This window comes from Tetranychus urticae, chromosome 1 (assembly GCF_039701765.1).
Source record: "Tetranychus urticae isolate SD_2017Ah chromosome 1, NJAU_TeUrti_SD_1.0, whole genome shotgun sequence".
Classification (NCBI taxonomy): Eukaryota; Metazoa; Arthropoda; class Arachnida; order Trombidiformes; family Tetranychidae; genus Tetranychus; species Tetranychus urticae.
This window is the reverse complement of record NC_142958.1, coordinates 5,771,516-5,783,829: the sequence shown is the minus strand read 5'-3', so window position 1 is coordinate 5,783,829 and position 12,314 is coordinate 5,771,516. Positions and strand designations below refer to the sequence as shown.

General features: G+C 32.7%; 1 protein-coding gene across 1 annotated transcript in view; it reads left to right on the top strand.

The window, feature by feature from the left end:
- Positions 1–12,314, top strand: part of LOC107362291 (protein turtle) — a 123,995-nt gene that overhangs the window by 69,341 nt on the left and 42,340 nt on the right. The window lies entirely within an intron of this gene.

Sequence of the window (12,314 nt, the reverse complement as noted above, 5' to 3'; positions counted from 1 at the left end):
AGACACCATTAACTATTCGAATCAAGACAAACTGATGAACTGCAATAAGATCTTCAATTGAATGAATTATTAACCGTTGTTGCTAACAAGTAACTTAGGTCTCATCGGTTCATTTTAACTCAAAATAATCAATAAGCAAATGCGCCAGATTCTAGATGAACATGGAAAAGTTTATGAATCATGATTTGAATTGTAATAAAAGATTGCTCTGGAAATGTATTGTTAGAACTATTATCTTATCAATCAAAAATATTGATATTAATTAATATAATAAAACATATTGAATGGTTTTTATTACAATGATCAATCTTTGAATTTTTTTATTAAATCAATTATCCGCAATCGATATAAAGGTGTGTCTGCCAAGAAAAACCAACCCTCATCAAATTGAAATAATCTTAACTTTGCGACGGCGACATCAAAAACCATATAAGACCGTAGCGAAAGTTTTTTGTGGTGCCGCGTTTGGCCACAAAATTACAGTCAAATTTGAATCTCATCAGTTTTGCAGGGCGATTGGATTCGAATTTATCCAATAAATTAGAAAAAAAACTTTTGGCAAGAGTTTCTTTCCGGACTCAAGCAAGAACTCAGATTATTCAGTAGAGAAGGAATATTTTCATGCATCAAATGGAAAAGATAAATTTTAAGACTTGTACTAATTTAATTTCTTTAGAAAAAATCAGATTAAATAATTCAATGATATTGCTATTAAGCTTCAAAGTTGCGGACGCTATTAACAGGTCACCCTTTAAATACATGCAGCTGGACATAAAAATTTCAGTTTTTATTGAACGAGTCTGAAACTTGGAGCAGCTAAAGCAACAGACAGCAAAACGGTAGCGAATGAAGCAACGAAACTAGGTGTAATATTGCAAAGCTTGGCAAATGTGAGGCCGACATCAAAATGGCCAATTCTTTGAAGAAATAGATTAATCTGGATTTATGTAAAAAGAAAAGATTCACAGAGAAAATTATCAGAATACATTCATGCAAAAGGGTGACAATGTTTACTATGCAATTCAAAGCAACTGTTCGTTGACTGCATAGATGTTCAAAAGTTTAATTTAAACTTACCTCGGCATTTATTTCGGTTGAAAAGAGTAGAAATGAGAGTGAATAGATTTGTTCAAAAAAATTAATCGCAAGGTGATTGATTGAGACAGTGTGATATGTTACGAAAAGTAAATAACTAAATGTACCAATGAAACAGAGAAGATTAGTGATGGACAATTCATTATTGATGAATAAGTTTGAGAAGTGTAAATGACAGTTGAACAAAACGGAAAGGTAAAAGCCAAGTAACGAATAAACTAAAAAAGAGTCGAGTCGACGGCTAATTCGGATGATTGAAGAGTAAGTTGATCGGATCGCCCTGACCTTTTCAATGGTTAGGTTATCTGATTGAATCGATGAGACAGTTTGGTTGATGAAAACAAGAGATGATTTGAGATGAATACATGATTCAATAATGAACTGGAGCACCATTATCCAGTTACATGCAGCAGTCAAATTAAAATAGTAGGATAAAACAATGATCAACATTGAACTGTTTTTCATGCTTTCTTTTGTCAATTGTGCCGAAGAATAAATTGACATGACAAGTTCAAAGACAAGACTACAAGTGATGAACAATTTAGTAGCGCCATGCTGCCAAGTTACATAGTCTTTAGTTGATGGGCATTCTGTTGACACAAGAGATGCAATACTGTAGACGAAGCGCTTATAGTTTGACCTTTGGACTAGAAACTGCAGCAATGTTGTGCCAAGGTAGATGCTGTAAATTCTTAACCAAGCGTGGTTGAACAAACTCAAAGTTTCATCAGACTCTGTTGGACTATTTTTATTGTTCAAATCAAAAATGCCACCAATTATGGATGTTATACCACAAAAAGCGACGATCGGGACACCAATTTTTTTATTCAAATTCAACAACAATGAGAATAAAAGTCCAGAAGAATTAGAAATTCTACTAATATCAACACTAATTTCACTTATTTGGTTCATTTTGCAAAAATCTCATTCAACGATCAAATCTGTTGCAAACTTTTATCCTCCATTTTAAAATGAAATTACGCTCACTAAATACATCAAAGGAAACTGGAAGTGGCAAGAACAGAACCAAATGTTGACGAGAATTGATGACAGTCGAATGATTTTTTTCTTTGATCGATTAGAAAAGTTCAGGATTGAATAAAGTTATCATAATGTGACTATCAAAATATCAAGAATCTTGTTCTAATGAGGTTGAACTCGCGTTGAAACAGCCTTTTTGCGGCATCATTTGCCCCTTTGCTCTAAGCACAGGCTCAGTCTTGGGACCAATTCAGAAGATCCAAGTAAAGATGAGAAACACAAAATCGAATTTATCGAATAGAACAATTGAAAACCCATATTGAATGATATCCAATTTGATTGATTACTTTTTTAATGTCTCAATAATTCGTTTCTTTATTGTGACATTACAAAAGATATACATTTGTGCATTTGGTGCAAATGAACATAATGTAAATCCAAAGTTTAAATTTAATTTTTAGTGTATTGAATAAACTTAAATCGATAGTTTTATATGTTCTAATAAACATGTAAACTTGAAAATCAATTTCAAATAGATTTGTTGCTCAATTCAATTTAGTTTGCCACAAATGCTGAAACAAGGTTAAAGCAATCGGCAAGTATTGGTTTGAAAGAATATTTTTTAATAGCACGCTGACAATCTATATTCAATATTAATCATTAAAATAGACACGAAAGAGCGAAATCCAAACATTTTAAAATATTGATGAATTTATAAAACTTTATTGTTAAAAAAGTGTTATGCTCTATTAGAAAATCAATATGAAAGAAAATTCGAGATCGGCCAATTTTCTGTCATATACCCCTTCCTGCGAGATAAATGTGAACTGAAATGACGAAAAATGAATAGAAATCGAAAATCGGTAATCTTAGAAATGAATCCATCCTTTCTGTCGTTTCAGAAGCAATGCTGTTCATCCAACGAGTTTCACGAATTTTATTGCTAGTCAACACTCGACAGTCAATGTTTCGAATGAACGAAATTGCGCATCCATGAATGTAGAGACTTGATTCAACAAGAACTTGGTTGTATAATTGAAAGCCAAGAATGCAAATTAAATAGATAAAATTAAAAAAGCAACTCATTAATAATTGGAAAAAACCGTTAGATCGTTGAAAGGTCATAATAGAGCGGAAAGTGAAAAACATAGTTATATTAATGGTCACGATGTAAAGTATTAAAATTTTGCGTGTTTCATCGAAATGACGAATAACTAGCATATTTTCCAGGCTGAGTTCAGTTCGACTTCCAAATAGATTTGACCAATTCGATATATGGGACTTTTTATAAAGTACTTGTGTGGTTTGAAGTCCCATAATTTGTCCACAAAGCTTATAACGCGATTTGCATTATCGAAAAGTATCGAAACTTTCTTCAACGATGATACTGACCAAAGTATCGTGAGTAAATTACTAATATTTCAATGATTGACTGAGAGTCCAGTGGTTATAGAGTAGATTAAAGATTAAAGGAGTAGAAGGGATTAAAAATTGAGATTTGATTCTAACTCATATTATGTCATTTACAAACACTTTGAATAAAAGCTTTTCGAAATACAAATTCAAATTCGAAGACAATTCTTAATGGAACATTTTTCATTTTCTTTCCTGCTAAAATTATGGCATAAGTTAGTATTTTGATTGACCGATGTGAGTTGAGAAATGATGGCTAAATGTCTTGTACCAAAATATCGATAATAAACTCGATAATATCATTTATTTGCAATTCAGTTACAAGCTACATTTATTGAAAATTACGAACATTACATTCATATGATAGAACTGCGACATTGAAATGAGAGATAACTTCTAGCATCATTCGATTAAAGTGGGTTCTGCCAATGCAAGAGTCAAAGAGATAGTGGCCAGTGAAGTAACGCAAGTCGGTGTGATAACAAACAGGTCCAGAAATGTAAAGCCAACATCACCGCGTTCAATGCGAGTGAGGAAAAGTTGGACCTAAAAAGATAAGAAAAATTGAAATTGATGAGCATTAATCGAAAACTTTTACATTAATAATTTAATATTTTGGATTAGACTTTTCATCAAAAATTTAGTTACCTCTTTTTTAGCGAACAATGAATCTGTTTTATATGAAAGCGAATAAACTGATTGATAGATTCTGGTTGAAAGATGGTTGATATAAATCATGTTATAAGCTAATAAAAAGAAGATTGAGAATTCTCCGAAACAAATCATAGTAAGAGCAAAAGATGGCTCGGTGATCGCTCTGGCAAAAGCGAAATGGCTATTAACGATAGCGACAACAAAATAAGTAGAAATTACAGGCCACAACAGAGAATTGAATTTTTCCGTCGTTTCAACAGCAAAGCAATATAATCGTCGAACTTTCCGTATTTCATCAATAGACAAGGCGTTTGTCGAGTTGTTCAATGTGTCTATTTGGTGTTCAACTCGCATGAAACAGGTATGAATGTAAAGACAGGCTTCAACAAAGAAACGGAATAAAGCAAAGAGAGAACAGAAACCAATATGCCATGATCCGAATAAGAGGACGTCAAATGTGCTTATATTTGATTTTTTAAGCTTAACAATTAAAGGAACAATTGCCAGTGAAAATAAGATCAAGAAATTGCCGACCATAAATAAATAATAGATAGAACGATTTCTTTTAATATAAGCCTCTAAAGATGGATGATTCGACTGCATTTTCGCGTTGCTTTCGAAATGCATCACCAGATCAGTGTATCTATCTCTTTGAAAGAAAAGAGAAAGCAAGAACAAAGCATAAATAAGTTTCTCGATGCCAAATATTAGTGCAGTTCCAGAAGCAAACTTGTTTGTAATGGAATACGAAAAAGCATCAAACCAGTTGAAGGTATCCAATGCGTGACCAAAGGCAATGAGTAGGATAACAATTTTTCGACCAGACAAAAGCGCCCAATTAATTATTCCAGCTTTTGAAGCGCGATTCAATCCATTTCCATTCGATGTATTCATTTTGGTAAAATTTTAGTTAATATTCCCTTCGATTGAGTTAAGATATCTGAAAATATTTGACTCGAGACGAACTGATGAAATGAAACTAAAGGTTGACGATTAAATGAATTATGAGCTGTTGTTACTAACCAATAACTTAATTCTCATTGGCTAATTATATTGTCGACCGATCGATAGTCAAATGCGTCAAATATTGAATTTAGAAAAGATTGTATATCATGACATTTGAATCGGAATAAAAAAATTTAGCTGAAATGAATTGTTAGGAATCAGTAATTTAATCAATCACAATGTTCGAGAAAAACATGAATAGATTTAATTACAATAATGATCAATCAATTCGACATATTTAAGTCCCAACAAATTTTGTCCTGAATTTTGTTTTGTGAATTTTAAATTGATTGTCTTTTCGGCAGCAATAACAATTTTAACAAAAGAGCTGCAACTGATCTTTGTAATTTAATGAATCGATGAAGCCAGTGATGAGACTAAAGTCTTTATATTCATATTTAATTCAATTCGCAAAATGGTCAATTGTTCTTTATTGATCTTAACTATCTATCAGTAGTTTATACGATATATTTGTATCAATCCAACAACAAATATGAGCGTATCAAAGTTAGAAGCTGATAAACAGGTAACCACCACACTTTACTTTTGTTTTCTTAACTCTGCTTAACAAGATCAGTAATCACAACCAAGTTAGCTTAAAATGGAACGTTCTCAAACGCAACAAAAAGTTTTAACTTTTTTTGCCCTCAAAACATTCTAATGGGTCATATTCTAGATGTATGAATCCTTGTCAAGCCTTTCTTTAGAGAAAAAAGAAAAAATTCAGCAGAGGGCAATGAAGGCAGAGGCAAGTATGACTGGATGTAGGAAAGTAGAGACATTAATTAATTACTGCTTGGCTTACTAGAGACTTGGAAAGAAGTAGAATATTCACTACGAAATGGATGAATGTGAATGAATGAAAGATGTAACGATTCCTTTTCAAAAAAGCATCTAGAGATTGTTGTTTCGACTGGACTTTTGCGTTGCAATCGAAATGCATGATATGATCAATATACTTATCTCTAACTAAGAAAGGCCTTTTGACCTTTAATGGCTTCAAATTTCCCCCCAGCTCTAGAAAAGATCCTGAATGAAATTGATGGATTTAAAATTTCAACTCCGAACCACATTACCCATTTTTGAAGAAACTAAAGTTAAATGAGGAATTGATTCGGTGTAGTGCAAGTTTGTAAGCCCCTGTTGCGAACTAATACATCATGAAATAAACATAAAATTGAATAAACAATAGAATCAAGGAATATTTGGTTCGACTTTTATTGACCACGTCTGAAACTTGGAGCAGCTAAAGCAATAGACAGCAAAACGGTAGCGAATGAAGCAACGAAACTTGGTGTAATAATGCAAAGCTTGGCAAATGTGAGGCCAACATCGAAATGACAAATTCTTTGAAGAAATAGATTAATCTGGATTTTATGAAAAAGAAAAATTAAACAGAGTAAAGTATCAGAATTCATTTCGGAAAGAGTGACAATGTTTATTATGCAAATTCATGTCAAACAGTTCTTTGCCTGCATCGATGTGTTTCAACTTACCTCGGCATTTATTTCGGTTGAAAAGAGTAGAAATGAAAGTGAATAGACTTGTTCAAAAAAATTAATCGCAAGGCGATTGATTGAGACAATGTGATATGTTACCGAACTTAAATAACATATTGTACCAATGAAACAAAGAAGATTCATGGTGGACAATTTATTATCGATGAATAAGTTGGTGAAATGTAAATGGCAATTGAACAAAACGGAAAGGTAAAAGCCGAATATTGAAAAAACCAAAAAGGAGTCGAGCTGACAAGTAACTTTGATAATTGAAGAGTAAGTTGATCGGATCGACCTGACCTTCTCAATGGTTAGGTTATCTGATTGAATTGATGAGACAGTTTGGTTGATGAAAACAAGAGATGATTTGAGATGGATACATGATTCGATAATGAACTGGAGCACCATTATCCAGCTACATGCAGCAGTCAAATTAAAATAGTAGGATAAAACATTTATCAACATTGATCTGTTCTTCATGGTCTCTTTTGTTGATAGTGCTGAGGAGTAAATTGACGTGCCAAGTTCGAAGATAAGACAAACAGTGATGAACAGTTTAGCAGCACCATGTTGCCAAGTTACATAGTATTTAGTTGATGGACATTCTGTTGGCACAAGCGATGCAATATTGTAAATAAAGCGCTTATAGTTTGACCGTTGAATCAAAAACAGCAAAAGTGTTGTGCCAAGGTAGATGCTGTATATTCTTAACCAAACGTGATTAAAAAAACTCAAAGTTTCTTCTGATTCTGTTGGACTATTAGTAATGAAAAAGTCGAAAATACCACCAATTATGGATGTTATGGCGCAAAGAGCGACAATTGGGACACCAATTCGTTTGTTTAAACTCACCAACAATGAAAATAAAAGTCCAGAAGAATTAGAAATTCTACTAATATCAACACTATTTTCATTAATTTGGTACATTTTACAGCAATCCGATTGAGCGATCAAATCTGTTGGACACTTTTATCCTTCAATTTAGAGTGAAATTTTGCTGACTGAATGAATTAATAGAAACTAAAAGTAACCGAATAACAGAAGAAATGTCAGAAGATAATTGATGACAGTGAAATAATTATTCTCATCTATTGATTTGAAAGGTTCAGAATTGAATAGAGTTATCATGGAAGGTGTTTATTAAAGTTTTTTAGCACCTTATCCTTATGAGATTGAGGGCGCTTTCAAGCCATCTTTTTGCTTCTTTAAACTGAGCAAAGGCTCAGTCTTTTAGACCATTTACATGATTCGCGCAAAGGTGCGAAATACGAAGTAAAATGAGAATTGAATTCGCCGAATAGAACAATTGTCAACAGAAGCTCAATGAATGATCCAAATTGATTGATTACTTTTTTAATGTTTCAATAATTCGTTCCTTTATTGTGACAATACAAAAGATATACATTTGTACATTCAGTGCAAATGAACTTAATAAGAAATTGATTATTTTGCAATAACATAAACAAATCCAAAGTTGCAGAATCAAGATCTGACCTGCTAACTGTGACTACGTCGATTGATTATTTGCAGATTGAAATCCAAACATTTCTCAGTATTGATGATAATTCATGAAACTTTATTGTTAAAAAAGTGCTAGTACCGACAATGAAAAAGACAGAGTTAGGGAAGCTAATGATGTGACAAAAGTCGATGCTATCAGAGAAAAGCCAACATTTGATTGTACGATTCGATCAAGAAATAGTTTTCTCTTAAAATAAAACATTGTTAAAGCATTTAATTTCGGACATATTACGGAGTTTCATTTTATAGCTGCATCATGAAAAGAATATACCATAGAATTGGGAAAATTTGATTCGACTTTTATTGACCACGTCTGAAACTTGGAGCAGCTAAAGCAATAGACAGCAAAACGGTGGCGAATGAAGCAACGAAACTTGGTGTAATAATGCAAAGCTTGGCAAATGTGAGGCCAACATCGAAATGGCAAATTCTTTGAAGAAATAGATTAATCTGAATTTTTCAAAAAATAAAAAGTTAAACAGAGTAAAGTATCAGAATTCATTTCAGAAAGAGTGACAATGTTTATTATGCAAATTCATGTCAAACAGTTCTTTGCCTGCATCGATGTTTTTCAACTTACCTCGGCATTTATTTCGGTTGAAAAGAGCAGAAATGAAAGCGAATAGATTTGTTCAGAAAAATTAATTACAAGGTAATTGATTGAGACAATGTGATATGTTACGAAAAGTAAATAACTAAATGTTCCAAAGAAACAGAGAAGATTAGAGATGGACAATTCATTATCGATGAATAAGTTGGTGAAATGTAAATGGCAGTTGTACAATATACAAAGGTAAAAGCCGAATATTGAATAGACCAAAAAGGAGTCAAGTTGACTAGTAACTTGGATGATTGAAGAGTAAGTTGATCGGATCGACCTGACCTTCTCAATGGTCAAGTTATCTGCTTGGATTGATGAGACAGTTTGGTTGATGAAAACAAGAGATGATTTGAGATGAATACATGATTCAATAATTAACTGTAGTACCATTATCCAGTTACATGCAGCAATCAAATGAAAAAAGTATGATAAAGCAATGGCCAACAACGAACTGTCTTTCATGGTTACCTTTGTCAAGTGTGCAGTGGTGTAAACTGAAAGGACAAGTTCAAAGAGAAGACCACAAGTGATGAACAATTTAGAAGTGCCATGTTGCCATGTTAAATAGTATTTAGTTGATGGACATTCTGTTGGCACAAGCGATGCAATATTGTAAATGAAGCGCTTATAGTTGCACCGTTGAACCAAAAACTGCAGCAATACTGTGCCCAGGTAGATGCTGTAAATTTTCAACCAAATCGGATTAAACACGCTCAAAGTTGTTTCTGATTCTGTTGGACTATTAGTAATGCTTAGATCGAAGATGCCACCAATTATGGATGTAATACTCAAAAGAGCGACAATCGGCACACCAATTTTCGCATTTAAACTCACCAAAAATGAAAATAAAAGTCCAGAAGAATTGGAAATTCTACTAATATCGACACTAATTTCGTTAATTTGGTTCATTTTTTTATTTAATTGAACGAGCAAATCTGTTGAACACTTTTACCCTTCAATTTAGAGTAAATTTTTTCTTACTGAATGCACCAAAAGAAACTAAAAGTGACCAAAAAATAAGAAAATGTCAAAGAAATTAATAATTGATGACAGTCGAACGATTATTTTCATCGATTGATTAGAAAGGTTCAGAATTGAATAAAGTTATCATGAATTGTGTTTATCAAAGTATCAAGAATCTTGGTCTAATGAGGTTGTGCTTACGTTCATGCGTCTTATATCGTTTTGCCTCTTTGTACTGAGCTTTGGTAAATGCTCAGTCTTGTGGACAATTTAGATGAGCTGGGCAGAGATGCGAAGTAAAAGGGCAATCGAATTTGACGAAGCAGTGCATAGAGCGATTACCCACTCATATTTAAGCTTAATGAATGATCTAAATTGATTGATTGCTATTTTAATGATCCAACTAGTTCTTTATTGTGACAATGCATAAATGTATTTGTCCATTTGGTAAAAATAAACATAATGTAAAATTGATTTCTTTTCAATAACCTAAACAAATGCAAAGTTTAAATTTAATTTTTGGTGTTTTGAATAAACTGAAATAAGTGCTTTTATTATGCTCTATATAAACTTAATTTGAAATAATAGATTTGTTATAAATAGGCAATTAGTACAATAATTATTTGGCGATTAGACCTTGAATGATTATTCACAAACTTGCAGCGCGATTCATTCCATTTCCATTTGATGAATTCATTGCGATATTTTGAATAAAATTTCAATTGAGTCGAGATAACTATGAAAATGATAGATTTAAAATTTCAGATCCGAGAGCATTGCCGAAATTTTTGAAGAAACTAAAGTTGAGTGAGGAACTGATTCGATGTAGTGCAAGTTTGTAAGCCCCTGTTTCAAACATATTAGTTTGAAACAATCAAGGAATAAACATAAAAAATAAAGAATAGAGTTAAAGAATATTTTATTCCACTTTCATTGACCGCGTCTGAAACTGGGCGCAGCTAAAGCAATAGACAGCAAAACGGTGGCAAATGAAGCAACGAAACTAGGTGTAATAATGCAAAGCTTGGCAAATGTGAGGCCAACATCGAAACGACAAATTCTTTGAAGAAATAGATTGATCTGGATTATATGAAAAAGAAAAGATTCACAGAGAAAATTATAAGAATACATTCATTCAAAAGGGTGACGATGTTTGCTATGCAATTCAAAGCAACTGTTCGTTGCCAGCATCGTTGTTCAAAAGTTTAATTTCAACTTACCTCGGCATTTATTTCGGTTGAAAAGAGCAGAAATGAAAGCGAATAGATTTGTTCAGAAAAATTAATTACAAGGTAATTGATTGAGACAATATGATATGTTACCGAAATTAAATAACTAATTGTACTAATAAAACAGAGAAGATTAATGATGGACAATTTATTATCGGTGAATAAGTTGGTGAAATGTAAATGACAGTTGAACAAAACGGAAAGGTAAAAGCCGAATATTGAAAAGACCAAAAAAGAGTCAAGTTGACGAGTAACTTGGATGATTGAAGAGTAAGTTGATCGGATCGACCTGACCTTCTCGATGGTCAAGTTATCTGCTTGGATTGATGAGACGATTTGGTTGATGAAAACCAGAGTTGATTTGAGATGAATACATGATTCAATAATTAACTGTAGTACCATTATCAAGTTACATGCAGCAATCAGATTAAAATAGTAGGATGAAACAATTAGCAAAATTGAACTGTTTTTCATGGTTTCTTTCGTTGATTGTGCTGAAGAGTAAATTGTCAAGGCAAGTTCATAGACAAGACAAACAGTTATGAAAAATTTAGAAACACCATGTTGCCAAGTTACATAGTATTTAGTTGATGGACATTCTGATGGCACAAGAGATGCAATATTGTAGACGAAACGCTTATAGTTTGAACGTTGAATTAGAAACAATAAAAGTGTTGAGCCAAGGTAGATGCAATTTATTCTTAACCAAATCGGGTTATACAAACTCAAAGTTGCTTCTGATTCTGTTGGACTGTTTCTAATGCTTAAATCGAAGATGCCACCAATTATGGATGTTATCCCGCAAAATGCGACAATCGAGACGCCAATTCGTTTGTTTGAACTCACCAACAATGAGAATAAAAGTCCAGAAGAATTGGAAATTCTACTAATATCAACACTAATTTCATTAATTTGGTTCATTTCGTTTATCCAATTGAGCGATCAAATCTGTTGCACACTTTTTTCTTTTCAATTTAGAGTGAAATTTTTCTTACCGAATGTACCAATAGGAACTGGAAGTGGTCAAAAAACAGAAGCAATGTCAAAGAAAGTTGATGACAGTCGAATTATTATTCTTTTCGATTGATGCGAAAGGTTTGATGGAAAGGAAAGTTGTTTATTAAATTATCACGAATCTTGTTCTGCGTTGAAACAGCGTTTTTGCGTCACCATTCGCTCCTTTGAACTGAGCACAGGCTTAATCATGTGGACTTGTGCAAAATTATGGAGTGAATGGAGAATCGAACTTTTCGAATAGAGAAATCGCTTACATTTAAGCTTAATGAATGATCCAAATTGATTGATTGTTATTTTAATGATCCAAATAGTTCTTTATTGTGACAATGCAATTGT